This window comes from Phalacrocorax aristotelis, chromosome 1 (genome assembly GCF_949628215.1).
Source record: "Phalacrocorax aristotelis chromosome 1, bGulAri2.1, whole genome shotgun sequence".
NCBI classification, from domain to species: Eukaryota; Metazoa; Chordata; class Aves; order Suliformes; family Phalacrocoracidae; genus Phalacrocorax; species Phalacrocorax aristotelis.
Genome location: NC_134276.1, coordinates 139,826,843 through 139,849,590, shown reverse-complemented (window position 1 = coordinate 139,849,590; position 22,748 = coordinate 139,826,843). Strand labels below are relative to the sequence as shown.

General features: G+C 39.1%; 2 long non-coding RNA genes across 2 annotated transcripts in view; both read left to right on the top strand.

Moving 5' to 3' along the window:
• Positions 1 to 19,078, top strand: part of LOC142065796 (uncharacterized) — a 110,326-nt gene extending 91,248 nt beyond the window's left edge. The window contains exons 7-9 of the long non-coding RNA XR_012663540.1: positions 658 to 735; positions 13,198 to 13,410; positions 18,211 to 19,078. This is a non-coding gene — a long non-coding RNA (uncharacterized LOC142065796). The remainder of the gene's footprint in view (positions 1 to 657; positions 736 to 13,197; positions 13,411 to 18,210) is intronic.
• A 2,236-nt stretch (positions 19,079 to 21,314) lies between these two features.
• The window catches only part of LOC142065793 (uncharacterized), a 39,302-nt gene continuing 37,868 nt past the window's right edge, over positions 21,315 to 22,748 (top strand). The window contains exons 1-2 of the long non-coding RNA XR_012663539.1: positions 21,315 to 21,684; positions 22,415 to 22,528. This is a non-coding gene — a long non-coding RNA (uncharacterized LOC142065793). The remainder of the gene's footprint in view (positions 21,685 to 22,414; positions 22,529 to 22,748) is intronic.

Here is a 22,748-nt window from a genome sequence, read left to right as displayed (position 1 = left end):
TCATGCTGTATATATTTTTATATGTAATTAGTGGTTTCTATATTTGACTATGGTTACAAAGCATAGGCAAAGGTATTACTGATACAACTGCATTATCAAAAAATGTTAGTGTCACTGGCTACTGAGACGAAACTGCTGAATACTACATTTTATGTATAATTTATACCTGATGTATTGATGTCTCTGCTTGGTAGATTAGTCTGAGCACAGTTAATCTTTTTACTACTAATCAGTGTAATAATTTGAAAGGACTGAAAACAAGGCTGATATTCAGGAGTAAAGGCTGAAATATTTTTTTCTGGTAACTTTTCTTTAAAATTGCTTGACTGTGGAGGTAAAGGAGACTTTTTGACCTAAAGCTTTCAAGGTTTGTGGCAGCTAAATTGAGTAGCCTCAGAAATTTTAAGTCATAGTGCTTCCCTGAGGGTAAAGCCATCCCTCTACGAAGTGCTATTCATGCCCCACTTACCCTCAATTAAGGCTTTCAAAATAAGTTTGAAGTGGGACACTGGCCTTCTATTGAATCACATTCCTCACCTGTAGAAAAGTCTTTGGAAGGCCTGCATTTAATATCTGTATGTCTGTTTCTCACAGTTTCCCTGGTAATGATAACATACACATTTTGTAATTTTGTTTCTTTTTTCTTTTTCGAAACAGAAAGAATGACTTACTGGGGAACCAAGTTAGAAGAGGAAAGAAGTGAAGATTGGTCATCTATGCAGAGGAAATGACAAGGTATGCATAGCAGTCACACTGGGGATTCATTTCTTGCTGGTGCTTAGGTCTTCATGGTAGATTACTTCTGGCAATAAAGTTTTAAAATAGTCCTCAGAAACCTTGAAAAAGATGTTTCGAAAAGAACTTTTTTCTTCTGTTTGATTGCCAGGGTAAGCAAGGAAAGTATTTATATCTTTACAAATATCTTTTAAGATACACCTTTAAACCTATTACTGTGCTGAATTGTAGCCATATTTCTACAGGTGAATGGCAGTCACATTCATGAATTGTTTTTTTGGCAGAGGCCAGTAAAAACAACCCTTCTTCCAACACCAAACTGAAATCCTACTAGACGCTATCAGTGGTCATTCTTGAGACTTCAAAATAATCATTTCATGCGTGCATTTAAATCACTGTACACTCAGTGCAGGAGTTGTACCGTTTTTTCCCTTCTTTGTAATTTATAACCATTACAAGGAGATGTGCGCTTACTTGTTTTGTACTGCATTTAAAGCATGTTCTTTTATATTTGTCATCCTCTAGATTTGTAACTTGTGAATGCAAAATCAGCACTGCTAACAACTCATGTCTCAAATATTTTCAGTAATTTGAATGTATAATATTTATACAGTGACTGCTAAGAGACTGGCACAAGGCTATATGCCACTTAAATTCTCAGGTTAAATGTTACTTCAGTGATGCATAAAATTTGTGTTGACCATCTGCCCAGCACTGAATTGAACCCATTAATGAATAAGCCTCGCAGTATCACTGTGAGATAGGGAATTATGATCTCCATTTAAGAAGTGATAAAACTGAGCCCCAGAGGGCTCGTGTAATCATTTCAAGTCATACAGGAAGTATATAATAGAGCCAGCAATGAAAGCCAGCTCACCTGACCTGCCATCCTTCCTATTTGGACACCCCTGCATTTGGTATCCTTTTCACTATGTTCTGTCATGTGTGGAATGTGTACCTCAACAGCTATACATTCTTTATGCACAGTTTTAACCATCAAATTCTCTTGCAAAGTAACTTAAAACACACAGTTAATGTGAACCATGAATCATGCTCGTCCATAAAGAACAACATGAGACACAATGCAAAAAGGCCAGCATAAACAGCACCAGATGGCCTTCGTAAATTGAGCAAGTTAGCACAAAATGCCAAAAGGGAGATCTGTTATTGTGACCTCTCTTTCTATTTTTTTGCATAATGTTGAGAGGAAGACTATGCAGATCTTTCTGTAGTACAGAGAGGAACTGCTGAGGTAGGACGATTAATGCTTTCCTTTTGTAATCTTGCTGAATGTCTCTTTGATTTCCTTTAGCAAATGTCAGGTCACATGTTGGCTGTTTGCATTCTAAAACTGAAATATACATCATCTTCTCAAGTGACAGAAACTGTCATTTTTCTTTGCAAAATATTTTTCTAACTATATCTTATGTAACTGTTACAGTTGTTGACATTTTCCTTAAAAGCCCTGTTCATTTGACACTCAAGATTCAGTATAAAGCTACATATGGGAATAGAGAACTCTGTTGCCTTTCCTTGTATCTGTTTCCTTTACCATGAGTTGAAGAAAATAATATTATGAATTTTTGAGTCATGCTGTAGAAAGATATTTTATTTTTAGTATCATTAGGATTTTGAAAGAAGCAGAGGATAAACCTTAGGATAGGTGAAACGCTTCAGTTATAGAAAATGGCTATTAAATTTTGATGGGATGCTATCACTGATACTTCAAATAAAATGTTGATGCGGTGATGTGGGGAGTGCAGATAATGAGTTGAATGCTAGAGAAAGACTGTTGACTTTTATGGAAAATGTATATAAAAAATACATGATCCTCAACCAAAGATGTTCTTGTGGATATATCCATAGGAAAAAAATGAGAGTGTAGAATTCTTGTAACTGTCTTGGGTGCGTCTACAAGAGCACAGCCCTATATAGCTGTGTCTTGGCATAAAGACTGAAAGTATTTGCCCACACCTTATGTTTTATTGTGCTTGATTCCTGCCCAGTTTAAGGGTGGTACTCTGCCATTAATAATCTCTTTTCCCTCTACTTGTACATGTATGGAGAAAACTATTGATAGATCTTCCTGATGGGTCTTTTAAATCAAACTTATAAAACGTAACAATTTCTTAGAAAAAATGGCTGCAGACCGTGAGACAATTGGTGTGAAATTCCTGCTGGTAAGGCCTTTGACTTGCGGCTTCTGCTGGACCCAGCTGAGGGATGAAAGAGAACTTTTGCAGGTATTGCACCTGCAATTATCTCACCCTGATGAGCAGTGAATTAAAATGTTTCCAGATTGTTCTGGAAAAATAAGTTCAAGAAACACTGTGTTCCTTGTGAAGGAATGCTACAAGGGTTATCTGGAATGCCAGGAGCTTGGTCGTGAGAGTGGGTCCTTTAATCCTGACACATCCAAGTCCAAATGTTTTAGTTAAATTTTAAGCAAGCTAGTGCCCTTTATGGCAGATGCAGGGTATTTTAAGACACCTTTAGGAGCTTGAAGATGTATTAAGATGTCCTTATTGACATAGTCTTAATCTCTCAAAGCCGGGATCTGAATTGTTTGGTTAACTATCCTCTTGCTGTCATTGCTGAGTTTAGGAAGAGAAGTCAGATCTTGATCTGAATATCTCTGCTTTATAATGAGATACTGTATAATAATAACCTGCATAGCAAACACTTGGAACTCAACACAGACTCATGTTAGAGGGGGCACTTGTCTCAGTTAAAGAAAGGAAGGAAGACCACTCCACTTATTCCTGCGACTGGCCCGAAGGCCAGACTCCCTGCAGAGTTTAGAGCAACCTACCCTGGCCACCTGTGGCATCTCTTGAGCATGAGTTTGGGGTTTATAGAATCACAGTTTCCTTCTTGTCAAAGCCAGAAGTAGGAGAAGGGTCCTCAGGAAACAGATTCCCTGTATCAGTCTATGTGCTTGTATGATCTTACCACTGAAGATTCTCAAAGCTGGTTCATGGATGTTACAAATTTGTTCTCCTCAGCTCATAGGGGTAGGAACCTAAGATTTTACAGGTGTGGAAGTGAAACACAGCTGTGAATACTTTCAGATGTATAGCCTCAACAGTTGAAGCCAGATACTTAAAAGCGTTCAGCATGGGTCAGCTCATCTTGTAATGTTTTCAGGGAGACCAACATCCAGGTGCAGTTTGCCTTTGAAAGTCTGACTGGTTATTTTAGTGTCTAAAGAAGCCAGGAGAACTGAACTTACTTTTCTGAAAACCTGACCCAAGCATTCGCCCAAGATGAAGGAAATATGTGGTACAGTTGTGAAATGAACCCAGCTCTCTCAAATTTATGCATACCTAAAGGACATTCCTCCATCACACCTTACTGTCTCCTCTGTTCCAAAGACTTCTTTTGCTGAGCTCTTGGAAGACAATGCAGCTCTTCCATCAACTGTTCTCATTAAATCTTTCTTTCTCTTGCTGCAAGTAATAGAGGGGGACTCCCAACAGTACTCTCAGAAAGTCCTGTAGGTGCACATCAGGCAATACTGGGTTCTGAACCCTAACGTCTCCAAAGGCTTACTGGATGATATCCTTTTAAGACCTCTGTTGGTACCAGTTATCTCAAATTACAAACCACTGGCAGGTCTCAGAAATCTGCAAAAGTAGGTCTCCCCAGTTGTTATATATCCCAGGAGATCTGCAAAGAAAAGGAGGATGATTAAAGTTTATGGCTTGAGCAAGAAGTCAGAGGGAACATTTCCCAGTGTTCATTTTATGAGGTTTTTTAAAGGAAAAATATTTTCACTGACAGGCCTTTCTAATGATTGAATACACTATGAGTTCTGTATTTGCAAGAAGGCCTAGAGGAACACACTTTTATTTTCTGCTGGAAGACTGGAGTCTCTAGTACTCTCAACATTAAGATCATTGGAGCCAGGGTTCCCTGCTGATGTTACTAAAATGAACTTTAATCAATCTTGAAAAAAGACTTTAATAACCTGAATTATGGCCCCCAGTGCTAGATCTTTGATAGGAGAGTGAGCCTAGCAGTATTGATTTTCTCAGGCTCAGCATTTCTGCTCATACTTTTGCCACTTGTTAGCAATGTATATTTTAATATAACCTCAGTTTATGAAGTGCCTTTTCCCAGCAATCTTTCTGTGTTCAAGTGGAACGTTTTACATCATCCACATACCTGTTTCTTCATTTTAAAGAAAATGCATCTTTTGGGGGAAGATTCTGGATTCCAAAACTAATCTAAAAATGGAAACTTCCTTCCCTCTACAATTATGACACAGCTTATATCAGTCCCACCAGATGGGGAAGATGAGCCAGAAAGTAACATTGGATAGTCAACCAATTTTATTCTTTCATTTTCACTTTTTTCTGTGAGGAGGCAAATGCTTTTTTTGACTCAATATAGCATTTTAAGTCCTGGCCTGTATGTTTAGAAGAACTTAGAGTTGGTTTTAATCAAATGGCCTGAAGAGGTTTAGAGAATTCAGAGCCTTTCTGAAAGAACTGCAAATATCTGGAAGGGGCTGCCTTCATTTTTGGCCAGGAAATCCGATGGGGAGTGCACAGGAGCCGTTTACTGTTTATATGTGAAGAAATATGGGGGGGGAAGCTGAAACTAATAATGTTGCTAATATTTCTCTAGGTTTGTGTTCTAACAATGTAAATTATGAAAATTACAGCAAAGTTCACAGGTGGCATCTTGTATGTGGCCTGCAGCCTTCTGACCTCCTTCTGAAAGGTGACCTTGTGGTTTGATAGGTTGGCTCTCCATGAGTAAGTTGTTATTGAGCAGACCACTAATGCTTCTCCACAGCACTATTGCTGTACCTTTATAGGGACTGCTAAATGATGTGGTATGTACCACAGAGACCACTGTCCAGAGGAAAGTGCTGTCAGAGAGTGAGAGGGGGTTAACCACGAAATATTTACCATTTTAGTGTGCACTGAAAAAAAAACCATAGCTGAAAGCAGGATTTTCCTTTAGTGCTCTTTGTACATTGTGGTTTTACATTGGCTGCAGAAAAGGTTCTGTACAGTGTTGATTCTCCAAAGCAGATGGCAAACAATGATTAACCAGTTCCTTCCAACTGCTCGCTAATGAGCAGAAACCATGTTGAACCAGCTATTCATACTGAATTAAGCTTAAAAAAAATCATGTAGTTATGAGCATAAATGTTCTCATCTGAATCTAAACTTTCCCAGAATAGTGCACTTAGGGCTGGATGTCTTTCTTCAAGCTTATTTCTAGTGGCAGAGGATATGAAAAAGTAAATGATAGTAGAATATGATTATAGTTCTTAATGTAATTTAAAATTATTCCATTGTAAGTAAAATAGTGATGCATAAGGGCAGGACCTCTGAACCACATGCATTTACAAGCCTGTCCTACACAAAAGTAAGTGTCTTTTATGCTGCTATTGAGACTTACTATCTTGTCTAAAGCTTCTTTAAGGTTTGAGTGGAAGCACTACTCTAGCAGGAGTATCAAGGATTTTAGATTTATGGCATTAAGAGCTAATGGGAAGCACATTTGCTGTACATTCACATTCCTAAGCTGTTTTACTCATGGCACTTCAAGGCCAAGTGAGGCCTAGGATAGATGAGCTTTCAAATAAAAAAAAAAAAGTTTTAATATTGGTAATTTGAGAAATGGCGTATATATTGTCATCAGTGAGATGATAGTAAAACAGGCTGGCGGCCAACTGTGTAGGAAGCAGCTCTGTAGAAAAGGATCTGGAGGTCCTGGTGCACAAGTTGATGTCAGCCAGCCATGTGCCCTTCCGGCAAAGAGCCAGCTGCATGCAGGGCTGCATTAGCAAAGTTATAGCCAGCAGCTCTAGAGAAGTGATCCTGCCCTATTTATAGCACTTGTGAGACTGCGTTTAGAGTACTGTGTCCCGTTTTGGGCACCCTAGCACAAGAAAGATACTGCCATACTGGCATGAGCTCATTGGAGGGCCACCAATCTAGTCAGGGCTGGAGCACATAGTAAGCAAGGAGAAGCTGAGAGAGCTGGGTCTGTCCAGGCTGGAAAAAGAAATGCTAAGAGGAGACCTTATTGCTGTCTGCAACTACCTGATCGCAGGGTAAGGAGGAGATGGAGCCCAACTCTTCTCAGATGTGCACAGCAATAGAACGAGGGTCAACAGCCACAAGCTGGATCATGAGGAATTCCAGTCAGATACAAAGAAAAATCTTTTTGCCAAAGAATGGTCAAACACTGGGACAGGTGCCCAGAGAGGTTGTGGGTTCTCCATCCTTGGAGATATCCAGGATTCAACTGGGTACGTGCCTGAGCAACCTGATCTAATCAGGCCTGCTTTGAGCATGAGGACTAAGTGCTTCCAGAGGACCCTTCCAACCTGAATTATTCTGTTGTTCTTTGATTCTATCATAGCAAGAACTAAAACAAGAACTATATTGCAGACTTGGACCACTGGAAGATCAAAAAGGAACAACTTGTTGAAAGTCAGAGTGCAGTCAATAATATTGTACATCTGATCAATTCACCTTCTGGCATCAAAAGAGTCAGAGGTTTATGTAATGAATAGCTAGCTCAGCATTTGTTCTCTATGGTTCTGCCTGAAGTGAAACCACAGCTTCACTGAAGTCAGATAACAAAATTCTCATTGACTTCATGAGGGTCTGAATTTTGTCATCTTAAATGGAGATCATAGGAGGGTTCTTTAACATCAGGTAATGGCTTTAATGGGGGAAGAACTTCAGAGAATAGTTTTCATTTTTTCTGAAAGTATATTTCATAACCACCAGATTCCTTTAGCATGTACGGGTAAAGTTATACTAGTATTGGAAGCAAAAAAACAGTGTTTCTGTCTCAGCTTTGTACCTGCGTTCCTGTAAGCACAAGTATTTAATCGAGTTGCTCAAAAGAGGGAAAACTGGAGGGAAGAAAAGCTTCCTTCCTATGATCCCCAAGTCAGAAAGTATTGAAAAGCTTTGGAAACTGTTGGCCAGCTCTGACATTTAGAAAGCAGATCTTATAAAATGTATGTGAAGTCCAAACCTTATCATGTGAGCTTAATTACACCCTGAAAATGCTTGCTTTTTACAACCGTGGTAAAACATATAAAATGCAGTATAAACATCTAGTGCAGTGTTGGGGCATATGTTCCTTCACTGCATTTCTAAAACGGGGAAGGGTTTTTAACATTGCTTAGGCTGGCTTTATGAAACTGCACTTGTCAGCATAGCGTATATAGCCCTGTTACTGTTCTGTTTATATGATAAAAAATATCCAGGGGTTGTTTCCTCCTCTTACCTAACTGGCCTGTTCTACTTTATAATGTTGCATTTGTTATTGATTACAATATTTTTAGTTGTGTGGATTATGTTTGACTACAGATGATAAATTCACACTGGAGTCTACTTGGCCCTAAGAATTTTATGCAACTACGAGGAAAAGTTGCTGTTATTAAAGAAGCATTTTGGAAACCAAAGTGCCTGTTTCAACAGCCCAGCCTTGATCTTTTAATGCAGTCAATGTTTTGGATGAGTGCGGGTATACATGTAATTATGAATTTAGAATGGTTCAGGAATATTTAAGAGCAAAAATGCCTCCAATGTAGAGGTTAATTTCTCGTTAATAATGGCTACAGAACAATTTTGGAATTTTCTACCTTAACCTTCATAATATTACCCTTCCATAAGAACAGTCTGGATGTAAGGAGTGTCTGTCAGCATGTTATTGCCAATTCCAATGTTTGGCATTTGTTGTGATTTTATTGTAGTGTTAAAAATATATTTTTGTTTCTTTTCCTCATACATTTTAGCCTTAAGAACTTGTTTTCTTTGCAGTGTTTTCCCTGTAGTCATGACGGATTTTTATATATTTGTAGAGAACCTGGCATAATACATTAGTCCGGTAGCTGGAGCATTAAAAAACAAGAAACAAGAAACAAGACTTGCAATTCTAAGAACTGGTAATACCGCTTGTAGGATTTAGGAAGATTTTTTTTTTTTTAATGGAACATTTATATGCTTGTATTTGAATCCATTACATGACATACACCGTGGTTAGCAACAGCTTTTGTGTATCATGGCTCAGGTTCCCATACACTCCTGACAGTATGTATATTCATGAGATTCATGACATTTTCCTGCATCTGCTCTTAGAACAGATTTCGTTTCAAAGCAGCACTTCACTGATGTAGTACACTGACACATTTTACGTGTAATTGCTCTTCATCTGGTTGTATGATTATTTTGTGACACCTAGTGGATAAATTGATAGTAGTGCCGATTTGAATTTCCTCAGTTTTTTTAGATTCTCTTGAAAGACATTCTGGCCTGGAAACTCAGTTCACATTACAAACACATAGACTCTCTTGCTTTCTTACTTTCCCTCTCTCTCCTTTTTTTTTTTTTTTTTTTCATTTTAACTTTGGTCATGGAACATGGAATAACTTGCTCATAGCCAGGTGAACAAATACCCAATACCAGTCTTGAGGAAATTCCAAGAGTCCCAAAATAATACAAGGTAGTAAATGTTTGAAAATGTCATTATATTGTTTAGTCAGGATCCCTATGTGTGCAGCATGTGATCTTCACACATCAATTTTTTCTACTGTATCAACTTTTCTGTGGTGTGCTTCAAACATGCAATTCCCTCAGGGGTGAGTATACACTACATAAAGTTATAAAAGGTGACAAAGAAATACTTGTACTTATTACCTTATGAGGACTCCTAGAAATACCCGTTCCTTTACTGTTCTTAGAGAATGAAATCCAATAAATAATTAAAATATTATTCTATACACACAAGAATGTTTTCAGAATATTTACATCAAGAAACAGAGTCTAGAAATGCCTTAAATGCATGACCTACTTTCACAACTAAGATATATCTTGTGAAGTATATCTTAATTTACATGTCATGGATTCTGTGCCTGAAGCTTATTTCAAAGTCACTTCTCCTACAGGAAAATGTTGAAATACTGTCCAGTATGTTTGCTATAAATGCTGGGAGATAGAAAAGTAGGTATTTTTTGTATGACTCTATTTTTTATGTTGCTAAGCGGAGGGGAATTAATTATTTCAGTTGTGCCAAGTCTGCTTGCTGTATTGCTGGGTTGATACTAATAGTGTGCACATGTCTGTCTTCAGAGAAGGTATAATACGCTCCTTGCCTGACAGATTTTAAATTCTGAAATCTTCCAGCATCCCACAGCAGACACAGAACAATAGCTTACATGATAGCTAAGATAAGATTTTAGTAGTTTTAAAATAGGAGCTAAAAGGAACTGTAAGGCATATGGAGATAAGAGGTTATGTATTTTTCATATGTTGGGAACTGGAATGGAGTTGTACAGAGGACATGAAGAAATTGATTTGAAAGACCGTATTCAAGATTTTAGGTTTCATCTTGTCACTCTTCAGAGAAAATGTGTTGCATATTTCCACTCCCAAGAGGCTTCAAAATCAGAAAATGTAATACTAAACTGTGTCTTTAATACTGACTGACGAGGCGCTCTTTTCCTGTGCTCTTCCTAGTTGCTCATCCTAACAGTTCTCTTGTGACTTTTTCATTTATGTAAAATGAGGGCCTGTAGCAACAGCGTCATGAATAATGGACGCAAAGTGTCTAACACGCCATCGAGCTCTGGAGAAGATCTGCTCACTCTCTACCACCTGAAGCCCTGCTTTAAGTACGTTAATGAATGTTTAACCAGGGAAAGCTTTAGTGTCAGGTAAAAAGACTTACACTAGAGTAAATCTATGGAGAGCCCCGGTCACCTGAGAAAACAAAAGGTTGTACAGAGGGAGCTGAAACAGGCAGTGCTGTGTGTCTGGCCACCTGAGCTCCTCGCTAATTCATGAGGAGCGCTCCCTGTGCCAGTGAGCACCACATCAGTGTCACCCCTGGCACTCCAAGAGCCTTCACACCCCCCTGCACCTGGCGTGTGGGTGCAAGTGCTCAGATTGGCCCTTGCAGTGAAAATGGCAATTTTCTGTGTTCCCCCCTTGCTTCTCTAAGACTTGTGTTATGTAAACCTGGACTGGGTGTCAGACTGAGCTTTACGTTGGATGGCTAATGAGGCTGGTAATCTCATTAGCTTGTGCAGTGAGTGTGTGTATAAGCCTTCTTTTCGGTGTCTTTGTTGCGCCTGCAGCATGGAGCACTCCGAATGGAAAATAACTGATCAGAGCAGAGGCAAAGTAATAATGACAAAAGCACATGTGTGTATTTTTTTTTTAATCACAACACAACTTGAGACAATATCAAAGGGTGGTAACAAAGCTGTTACTGTGCACAGAGATCGTCTGCTGGTAACCAAAGAAAAACAATAACTAAAAGGAAAAAGGGATTTCAATAATTAGCAGTGGCATCAGTGGCAAATTTGTGGAGGTCCCTGGGAGCTGGAGGCATGCAAGAGGCAGGGCCCAGCTCAGGCTGCAGAAGGACAGCAGAGGAAGGGGATGCAAGGTAGGACGTGAACTGGGGAGGCGTTGCACCTTGAGGGGCAGGCACACCACCCCAGCTGTGCTCGGCAGAGACCTGTACTGCAGGGTGTCCTCCCTGGTGGAGGCCTCTCACTGTCAGCTGGTATGCCATAGCCTGGTAAAGCCATGTCCTAACAGGGACATGAAAATGTCTAACAGGGTCAATGAAAACACTTGCTCTTGCAAAAGAGCTTTTTTGAGCAGATCTATAGCCTTCCCTCACCCTCCCACCCCCCAGAAAAACTAACCAGAAATAAACAGCCCACTGCAGTTTTGGTTTGCAAAGGCCATGCAAGTATTTTCTCTGTGTTATTGTATTTGAACTTCCAGGCTTCTGCTGCTTGACTGTCAGGTTGAACCAAGCCCAGTGGCTTGAGCCAAAATACAGTCCAGACCTCAGAATATCATTCTAAAATGGAAATTAATCCGAAGCTTTTAACAATATTTTAAAACTAACATCCTACATAGATTGGTGATTTTATGCCAGGTTTTCATATAATGCTATGAACGATTTCGAATGCTACGGGTCTAAAGTGATCATGACATGTAACAGTTTGTAAAGGATGGATTTTGCTTGCCTGCTGTAATACAAAGCTTATTCTTTGTTAGCACTCAAGTAACTTTATCCTGTTTGTGGTGATGGCAAATGTAAGTGTGCATTGATGTAAATACAGAATTTTGGGCTAAATCCATGTCACGCTGGGTTATTCAGACCCTTGGTCTAATCCTGGGTCCCAGGCTACTAATTTCCTCACTCCTACTTGTCAGCTGCTTGGTCTCACCAAATGCTAAAATTTAAAATGAAAGTCTTCTGGGGCAAAAGGCAGAAGACATTTTTCTACCAACTAGAATTATTGGCACAGCTGCATTTCTGCAAAATGAATTTTAGTTTCTAGTTGAGGCTTAAAACATACCCTGACAGACATTCCCTCTTGGTGCTTAATTAAGTTAGGGCTTGCACATACTGGTTTATGACGTCTTTTAAAAAGGAAAACAATTTCCAAGGATTTAAATCTATTTCAGAGTGAAAATTCAGTTTTCCAAAAAAGGAATTTGGGGGTTGAGATTGGAGATGGTGCTTTTTAAGAACATGTCAGATGAATATTGTTTTCACAATCTTGTGACTCTGGTTAATGTTATTCTTCTAGCTTACATAAGGAACTGAAATACATAACACTTCCTATCAGCGGTATCACGTAGGTTAGGTGTGACACTATGAATTGCACATATTAGAAAGCCAAATCTGGTTGGCTGAACAGTCAGATGGCTTATTTAAGAGTTGCTGTGTAATAATGGGGTTTTCCATCCAAAAATGCTTAAAAACATTACTCAAATAATTGCTTGTGGGATGGCTAAGTATTTAGCTAGAGAGACTAGAAGACTGATCCTGATTGTTCTGTGCATCAGTGAGTGTGCCAAGTTGCATTTTTTTTTTTCACGGGGATTGAGAAGAAGTGGGAAAGACACAGTTTTGAAGAGTTGGACATCACGTATCCGATCAAAGATAAGTGTGCTCAATTTAAGTGTCCAGTTTTGTGTTCAGAGATGTTAAGCAAATCCAGGTAATGTCAGCTGAGTTACATGAGTTCAACTCTTAGAAAAATGAGGTCCAATGTTCAACATCCTAAAATAAGCAAATATTTGGAGGTGGGGTGTCATTAATATTTCATTTTTGTGTCATCTGCATGAATACAATCTGTATTACAGCGTGGAGATAAATTATGAATGTTTAGGAAATGCTTACTGTAAGAAAGGTGTTATATGCCCCTTTTATTCTTAGCTATCTCTGACAAGAGAAAATAAAGCTGACAGATTTTCTTAGCTCTTTCCTTAACAAGAAACAATCCCTAATTTGTCACAGCTTCATCTCCTCTTACTGCAATCACTCATCTCTCAGATAATCCAGCCTTTTTTGTTTCTAGGAATGGTAAGAAATCAAGAGTACGTGTAACATTTCTTTTTCATAAGATGTACCTCACTTGCCTCTGGTGGATTTGCCATCTCCACACAGGTTTCATCTCGCCTGGATGCCGACCTCACCCCGATTTCTGGGCATTAGGGTCTGGTAATCGTCATTTCTGCCATGGAGAGCTCAGAAATGCAGCCCAGCGTGAGTTCCTGCTGCTGCTGCTGCTGCTCTCACAGCCGTCCGTGTCACGCCTGGCAGCCATCTTAGACCTGGGCAGAAAGCCCAGCGGGGCAAACACAACAACTTGGCTGGGAAGTAAGTAGACGGAAAGATTATGCTAGGAAAACATGGAAGATAAATATTTAAGTCCTACAAAACAAATAGGTCGTAATACACTGAACAGTTCTGCGTTCCTTGTGGAGTTTATTTTTAAAAATGTATCTCCTTAGATATTTATTTGCTGAAGAAATACAAGTGCAATGTACAGAACAGCCAGTGATTAGCCCTGGTTTAATTTCTCTTTTTGTGGAAGCTTTGAGAGATTCTGAGTGTTTTCATCATTCTCTTGAATACTATCTTTTGTGGCTTTTTAGCAGAGTATTACATAAGCAAAACTCAGAATAAATGCAGTAGAAAAATAGAAGTTTTGTCAGTGTAGGTACTGCAGTTTGCATAAGCAGAAGACATGATCCACAATCCAAGAAAAATTAGGTGGTGTTTTGATGGGAAACTATCTTTTTCCTAATGCATTCTGTTTTGAAGCATCTGCTTAACATTCAAGGCATTTTACAGCAGTAAGGCTATGAAATACCTAACATATATGTCTAGAACATGTCTGTGAAAGTGCAGAACACCTCTGATGTACACTCATTCCCGGCTTCTTGTCTTTACTGCTAGTCAGATCTCTATACACCCGTTCAGTAGGTTAAAGCAGCTATCATTAAGCACGCCCCATTTTTTGATACCATTGTAAACTTTTACTGAAACATGCTACGTAAGCGGTCATTTCTATGGAGGAATTTCCTTGGATTTTGCATGGATCAACGTGAGAGTAAGGAACCTCCTGTGCAGGTCTGGGCTGGTAGTCAGGCTCAGTATGTGAGATGGAATTATTTAAGCTAATGTATTTTTATATTTTTATGTTCTGTTGCCTTTTTTTCCCCCTCATACATATAACGTTCAAGACTTTAGGAACATAAATAAACCATTGCAGAGCTCAGAGACATTTAGCCACAGAGTTCTGAGTAATTTCACAGCTGCTCCTTTTTCCCAAATAGTTCCAGTTAGGTAAAGACAATGGTTTCGTGAGTATGTAAAATTACTTATTAAATAGAACCATGTTACAGTACCTATGATGTAATTAAAAAGTAGACAAAGGTCAACAAAAATTGTGTAACTGATTTTAATAGAATTACCGCTCAGTGCACGTGGTCATTGGCTCCTAAATTCTTTTCTGATATGTAAAATTTCTAAGAATCCAGAAGTGTTGAATTTAACTTCTTTGTCCAGTAATTTGTGCTGTATTGGATCATCAGGACTTTCTTCAAAGCCACTGAGGCCACGTGAAAGCATACTGTTGATTTCAGTAGCGTGTGAATTGCTTCCCTACTTAAGTCTTGTGGTGACTTTGAGGAAAATTTTTGCATGCAAAACTCTGAGTAGGGTTTGTAGAAGCCAGGACAGCAAACCTGAATGTTACAGGACCGAGTAAGCTCATTGGTGAGCAAACATCACAACCAAAGTTGACCACCCATTTGGACGTTATCACAAAGGTAGAGAATCATGAATTTGATCTCCTAGTCACAGTCTGGCTATACTAATGACTAGTTAAAGATATTAAAAGTTTGTGTACACAGTCTAATATTCTTCTGTAGCCAGCTGAGAAAGACAAATACTTGTACAGAGAACTGTCTAGGGCAGGTGTCTAACTGAATCAAATTTTAGAAAATCCTGTGCCTGTCCACTGAATGTAGGAGGCGGCTGTGGAGGGCTGGTCCTGTGAGTATTTCCCATTGTGCCTGTCTGAAGTTCTGGCAGAATCTGTATTACTAAATTACAGAAAAGTTTCACAACTGGAGACAGAGCTGTCATTTGCCATTTTAGAAGCAGCTGTATTTCAGTAGTGAGTAAGATCATGACATACATCGTACTTCACAGTAATCACAGTTTGTAGAGTACTTACTTCTTGAAGGATGCAAGCTGTATGAAGGCAGTGTGTCATTTCTGTTATACTTCTTTAAAAACATATTTGAAAATATTGTGTGTCAGGTTTGTCATATCTGGGTCGCAGGAAACCAAATCCTTTCCTCCACCAAATCATTTCTGTCTGAAATCTCCAGAAAAGTTACCTGCCATGGTACTGCTCTGTCACAGCCCTGTCCTGGAAGGATGATGTAGCAGTTCAAATTCCTGCCCAGGGCCTGACCCAGGGCCTGTTGAATTCAGTCTGAAAGCTTCCCTTGGCCTCAGCATCCACCGTAGCGGAACCTCAGCCATTTGCCCCACAATTGCTTTTGCCAGCAAATGTTTGTGACATTTTTAATAGTGAATAAATAGTCTGTAGGAGCAGAGTGGTGACTGTACACCACTTTGGAAGCCAGAAGATAGTCATTACATGGAGACATGTTGGAAACCGGTGATGTGGCCTGCACCCAGGCCGTCAACCTTGCTGGGGAATATCCTTGCCTTGTCACTAGCCTCTGAGCTGTCTCTTTCCCCGGTGTACGCACAGTGCACCACCCCAAGCCTGCGCCCGGTGAATTTATCTTCCTCCTGCAAGCGCAGTGAGGCTTTGCATTTGTAAATCATTCTGCATTTTTGGGTAGAAGGTGCTCTGAAATCGCAAAGCACTTGGTCTATGTTGTCCCACACTCTGTTAATTAATAAGGCTTTTAATTATAAAACAACCCTACTTTAAAACTCTCCTCTTTCCTATTACATCATAGAAAGAGCAGGCTTGGCCCTGTGCCTTTTTAAAAGTGACTGTTGAGGTATTTATTAACATTGCTTCCAAGACATTTTTCACTGAGCAGTGAGAGTTGGAATATGGAAATGTCATATTTTTCCTAGTATTAAACAGTTGTTAAACTAGAAACATAACTCTTGCCAGGTGGTTATTTTGTATGCATGTCTTCTTCATAGAAGGAAAATGAACATATATTTTTCTTTCATTGAGTATTTTAAAGTTCATCCTTGTTTGGTGATCTAGTCAATTAAAATAAGTTTACGAGCAGCTTGTGAGAGCAGAAGACTAATTAATTTTACATGTTAGATAAAGCACATTCTTTTCCATTTTTGTCTGCTAATGAGTACTACCAATACCCATAATAACAGATCTTACAGAAAACGGTATTACACAAAGTTTATGGTACTTTACAGTAATTATCTCAATATCTTTGTGAATTAACAAACTACTTTATTTTTGTGGGAAAATATAAACCAACGTTTCAGAACTGCACGTAGAGAAAAGAGTCTTTTAACATTGCTATCATCGTAGAAAATAAGATAATCCTTTTGAAATGGTTAATAAAAGCTCACCATTTTTTCAAAAAGGGTGAGTGTTTTCCAATCTCCCACCTAGCATTGCACCTAAAAGTGAAAAGTGAAGATGAGATAGTTGGGCAGTGTAAATCCCTAGAACATATTCAGGCTTTCCAAAATGTTGCCATTGTTTGGATCTGTATCTTCACTTCTATCTCTTAGAGTCCCAGGAATCAGCTGTAAGTGTAGGTTCTTAATCCAGAATTTCCAGTGGGTGGAGATGTTTGGGTCTGTGAGGTATTTCGGGCTTTTCAGTACTCGGGGCACAACCTTTTAATGCTAGATTGGTCCTTTGAACATTTTTCACTGGACCATCCAGCATAAAGAGCTGCTACACTGAAAGGTTACATTGTTTTTATTCTTCCACTATAAAGCAAATGCTTATACAGAAGTCTCACTTTGAAGTGAATCCCACAATACACAGCTTTCCTCCAGTTACGTTATATTTATATAAGGATAGGGTTTATTTTACACTGAAAGCACTTTCTGTGAGGTGACTGCACAATACACAGGTACCCACCCAGCACTGCTAAAATTCACTGACTTCTGCACAGAATTTTAGCCAAAGCTCCAATACAAATTCTTGGCTTTTAGGAAAAGTAATGAGATCTCTGACTGCACGCATAAAGATAATGTTTGTTTTAAAATATTTTATCTAAAAAGCAGAGGTGCAGGGTAGGATTTTTTTTTCAGAGAATTATTCAAAGAGTAACTGACCTTGCCAAAAAGCTGGCACTCAGAAAATGCAGACATCTAAAACCCTTAAGTACATAGAGAAAACTTTCATGCTTTCTGCTGCAGAGCTTTCCAAATGGATTTCTTTCATAGTGGTTAGAGAGCAGCTTCTGCTACCAGTTTTTACCATCTACATTAATGACATGTTGAAATCTCTCATGCTACTCTTTATGTATAGCATACAGAGAATATTTTATATCCTTTTTGGCCTACAAGGGTGTTGATGTTACAAGATGTAAAATCTGGGGTTGTGCAGTATTTCCTCCAGTACGGTGGTCTCTGAATGGACAGAGCTGCACCATTCCTGTTTTTTGCAACAAATATGCACCATGTACAGCTCACCACAATGAGTAACCTCTTTCTACATGTAGTCTGAGTCCACTACAGTGAAATGATCTTTGAAGGTGATGGTAACATTGCCTTTTTTAGATTAACACACTGCTATCTAATTTGGTTAGACATCTGCGTTCTCCTTCCTTCTCTGCTTTGTTTAAAAGTGTGTTTGTTCCTGGAAGTTGAAGTAGATGGTAACTCTCTCTGCCTGTCTCTGCAATGCTCTGAACATTTAAGTCACTCTGAAAAAAAAACAACCCTTTTTTTCACTGTGCTTTGTCTCTTGCCTGTCTCTTTCAAACTGGGGGTCCCCATGGGCCGTGGTGTAATTGTGGTAGTAACAACTGAATGAGAAAGCTGGTGCTGTGTGCATGGTTCTCCTTGAGGAAACGTACAGAGAAGCTGCTCTCTGCTTTTGCACTTGCTCTCACTCACCTTATAATTGGTTCAGTATGCAGTGAAAGGAAATTGATATGTATGTGTTTTCTCTTGGTCCTCTCTTTTTAGGTCCCCATATCAATTATGCTGAAAGCAGTGGCGGAACACATCACTTACCCTGAGAAGTGGGTTACCGCCTTTGGGGTGAGATCTGCTTTATAGCGAAACATCGCTTTAGTTTGTCTGTGTGTGGCTGATGTATGTATCATTTATTGTTTTCTTTAGTTAACGGTTAACAAAAAGTAAGTTAGCTGATCAAGTTAGGGTATTTGCTTTAAAAGTTTGCCTATTAAAGCAGTATTTATATTATTCTATGAACTGGTATCTCAGTTATTTCCACTTCTTTAGATCTGCCCTGAATGGGGAGTGTTGTGATCCATCAAACCAGGTGGTGGGGAATAACAACCCCCTCAAACTCTACCATAAGCATGAGGTTAGAGTGGATTGTACTATAGTGGCAATTTTGTTAGTCATGTGAACCAAAGCCTGTGTAGTACGGTAGGGCGTGTTTAGTTTAGCCATTGATTCAGAGTTTAGCCATTGACTCAGGATATGTTCAAGGAGTAGCAGCATATTGTTTAAGTAGGCCATAACATTTCCTCACAGTCTGGACAAATTCTTTTTTCAGTCTTACGGATTTACCCGTGCAGAACTTGGGAAGTTCAGTTAGAGAAACTCAGCTCTTCCCCATTAGGATAACAGGAATATCTAGAAGCATGTTAAACAATCCCTCTAAGTCAGCATCCACTCTCTAAGTCATAGCGATGACTTTCTTGAAGTGACAAAACTGGTTTGATAAGGTGCAGTCATGTCAGAGCTGGAAGTACAAAAGTGCATTTATTAAAAATTCATGCTGTATCCTCTTTCCCCTTGTGTATCTTGTCACTGACATGACTTCACAAGTTGCAAATCTATTAAACGTTTCAAACATGAAACTAGAGCTCATTAAGCAAAATGTCGACTGGTTTATAGCAAACTGTTTCAGACTCAAGACTGTTAATATTTGTCTCCAGAGTTTTTTGTCTTCTAGGTTGTCACCAAGCAATCCAGCTGTCTGGGAATACAGCTTGTGTTTCATCTGATCAGAGTCTGACTGTCCTTTGGGGTGAGGTAGTAGGTTGTATAGTTTTGGGGTTATGCCCTGCCTGTCAGATAACTATACAATCTACTGTCTTTCCTGAAGTGGCTGTGATATCATCGCTGGATATGTCTTCAAAAGCCAAAGCAAACGTTTTTCAACTGTAGCATTCTCTGGCTCTGTCTACGCGTTAGATTTGGTCCTTGTAGCAGGGTTATGAAAGAGCATAAATGTCCTCACAGTATTTAGAGTCCTGTATTTATCATTCAGGTTCAAAAGCAATTTCCTTTTCTCAGAGGAGGTGGGATATAAGTGACAGGGCACAGAGGTATGAGCCAGTCTGCAATGGGCTTGCTCATGCTCAGCTTTCTTGGACTGCCATGAGAGTGGCCATTTGGAAACAGCTGACCCATTTCTCCATTACTTTGTGGCATTTGTGGTTATATTCAGTCGAAAATGCCACTTTTGATTCAGCAGCTATTTAAATCTACTTTGCATAGGCTGTTTGAGAAGCTATGAAGTGATGAGTTGGACAAAAACCAAAGAGGATGTCTTCCAGTTGCTCATGTTCTGCCCTGGAACTGGTCAATGCTTGAGCTCTAAGTAAAGAGCTTTTTCTAATCAGGTTTTATGTGCCGATTTAACTTGCTTTTTTATTACATAATGCTAATATGGGAGAAACAGTGCTTGCCCCTGCGGTTCTTGTGTCTCTGGAGTCACCCCACCAGTTCTGTCTGAATTCCAGAAGAACTTTGAGGAAGGGTCCACAGGACATAATTTTGGTCTTTTTAAGGGTAAGAAATGTGTGGGCTAGAAAGTGTTAAGAGAATCTTATTTGCAAATGGTGAAATGTTAGTTTTCTCCGGAAGATGTACTTGATGCTCTAACAGGATGAGGTAGTAGGTTGTGTGGTTTCAGGGTAGTGATTTTGCCCCAATCAGGAGATAACTATACAACCTACTGCCTTCCCTGATAAGCAGCATAACATCATCAGTGTCTTAATTCACAGAAAAACAAAGGCTAGAATATACTTCTGTGACCAGCAAAGTAAGTCTACAATTAGTTGCTGTTACCCTGACCCTAATAGCTTTAAATTTAATGTCTTGCATTATTTTAATAATTTCCCACAAAATAATTATCTTTTTAAAAGTCTATCTTGAAAATTGAATTAAAGAAGTTTTGCTTATTTCAGAGTTTGTCTGGTCTGCTCTTGATCTGTTTTGTTTCTGGTTAATTGTAGTGGAATGAAGTTATGGGAAATGATTCCAAAAATGCTGTGAACTTGCATTCGAGATGTTCGTAGTTCTGTGACATCGAAATTTGAGTGCAACAAATTTTACAGGCAATGCACTGTTCTTGTTCAACCTTACCTCCCCCTCAGGAATCTTCCAGTGTTTTACAAATAATACCAGATGAAGTCACACAACATTCTTCTGGAGGTCAACTTTATATTACAAATAAAAAGCTGTAACAATGAAAATCAAGGCCCAGATTTAAAAAAAAAACCAAAACAACAAAATCAGACATTGATTCTGTACCCTCAGTTTCTCATAAGCAGGCTCATTTCATGACATTTAAATGCCCCCAAAAGAGAATGCTCTGCTATCTAAAAGGCACAAATTGCACCTGGAAAACCATGGACAGAAAATGTTAAGTCCATTAAAGACATTTTGAGAATACAAACTTATAGAATCATACACCAAAAAACTGTGGAAAAAAGGGAATATAACAACAAGGTGCTGGTTTTGGTTGGGTACATAAAAATCGTTCTCCCACATGCAAAATATACCGGGAAATAGGAATCATGTAAAACTTAAGGTCATCTTAATACCAGGGGTATCGAACTGGTTATGTATAACCATTTGATTATACGGCATCTCATTACTGTAGATTAGAGTAAAAATTTAGTCATAATCCTCTATTCCTATCTCACATGCTACACAAAAGAAGGCTTTGCTCACGTAAAAAGCATTACCCTCCTATCTGTACCTAGGCAAGCCGAGACAGCCATGGTGAGAGCAAATGAGAAAACTGACGTTACATTTGACAGCAAAACTGGGTGTTTTATTGCTTCTCTGGTCCAAAAATATCACACATATTTGGACTCGGATGGTATTTGAGGTCATTCAACACCTCAGAACAGGGCCTTTTGTTAATACCTTTAATGAAAGGTTAGGAATGTTATTTGACTCATGTTCACAGAGAGGGATAAAGGCTGTTGGTAGAAGAGGAAAAATTGCTGCATGTCTGAAAAACGTAGGAGAATAGGCAATACTGTGGCTGGTTTTAATCTTCTCTTTTCTTCTTGCTGTTTAAAGAGGATCTCTTAATTTAAAACTGCTGTAAGGATACTTACCATGCTGGCCATGTTCAAGGGCTGCAGGACATGCATTGCAGATTCTGAACTCTCTTTCTTCTGCTGGAAATGCAGACTCACAGTTGCAGTGTAAACATCTCAGACGAGTGTGAGTTGTGATTGCATTGTGTGTAGCTTAAAACATCCTGCTCCCCTCCAGGCCACAAAATTGGCTGGAAATTTCTAGCTTAGTCTTACATTCAGTAAATACGTAGCAAATGTTTTGTATGGAAGAAAGGGGTGACAAGAGGGAAAATGCTCTCCACATTCTACAACAGCCTGTTAGAGCTTGCCTCTGAAGTCGTTTTAAAATCTTTTGGCTCTGCCTGGGTCAGCATTTTGTTCTTGGTAATGAGCTGTGAGTTTTCAGATTCTAGTCATTCTGGCAAGCCCATTAAAACAAAGGGCCAAAAGAATCCATAGTGTTCCCTGTGCTAGGATCTACAGTAAATGCAAAAACATGTGCCTATATTTAGCAGTGTGCAAGCCTGTAGTTAATCAGGTCTGACCTTAGCAGTAGGTGTCATTACAGCTAATGGGAACTCCAATAGAAACTTTAAAGCACAACTGTGTGGTACCAAATATTTTCCAGAACTGTATACTGAAAATGTTTGTATCAAAATGCAAGTAGCTTGGGCTGCTGGAATCATGATGAAAAACAAGCTGTTTTTTTTAAAAAAAAACTCAAGTCAGCATTACTTCTTCTTGAGGTCATGTGCTGTTGTGCAGCACACGTTAGGTGTGAGGAAAAAACAATCATGAGTATGCATAACATGATAAGTGTATCCCCTAACATACACTTCATTATAATCTGTGCTTAAACTTTTTTTTTTTTTTAGTGTAACAGCCATTAGTCAATGAGCAGAAGCATAATACATCTTGCTGGAACAAAGCCTGTACATTTGCTTATAACAGACCAGGTGAAAATCGATGGGCGTGGAATTTTCTCTGAGGTCAGTTTCCCTTCTGTGCCCTGGGGAAAGTATGTGGTGTTTTGAGACAAGATACAAAAAAGACATCAGGCAGATCCCTGACATTAAAGCTGCTGTTGCTGAATTTTAGATCTCTGTTGCAGGGATGTGTGGACCATTATACCTCTTTTTCCATGCCCCAGTTCCAGACTGTTTTTGCTGGGGTTTTTTAATGTGAGCAAACCTCAATATTCTCTAAAAC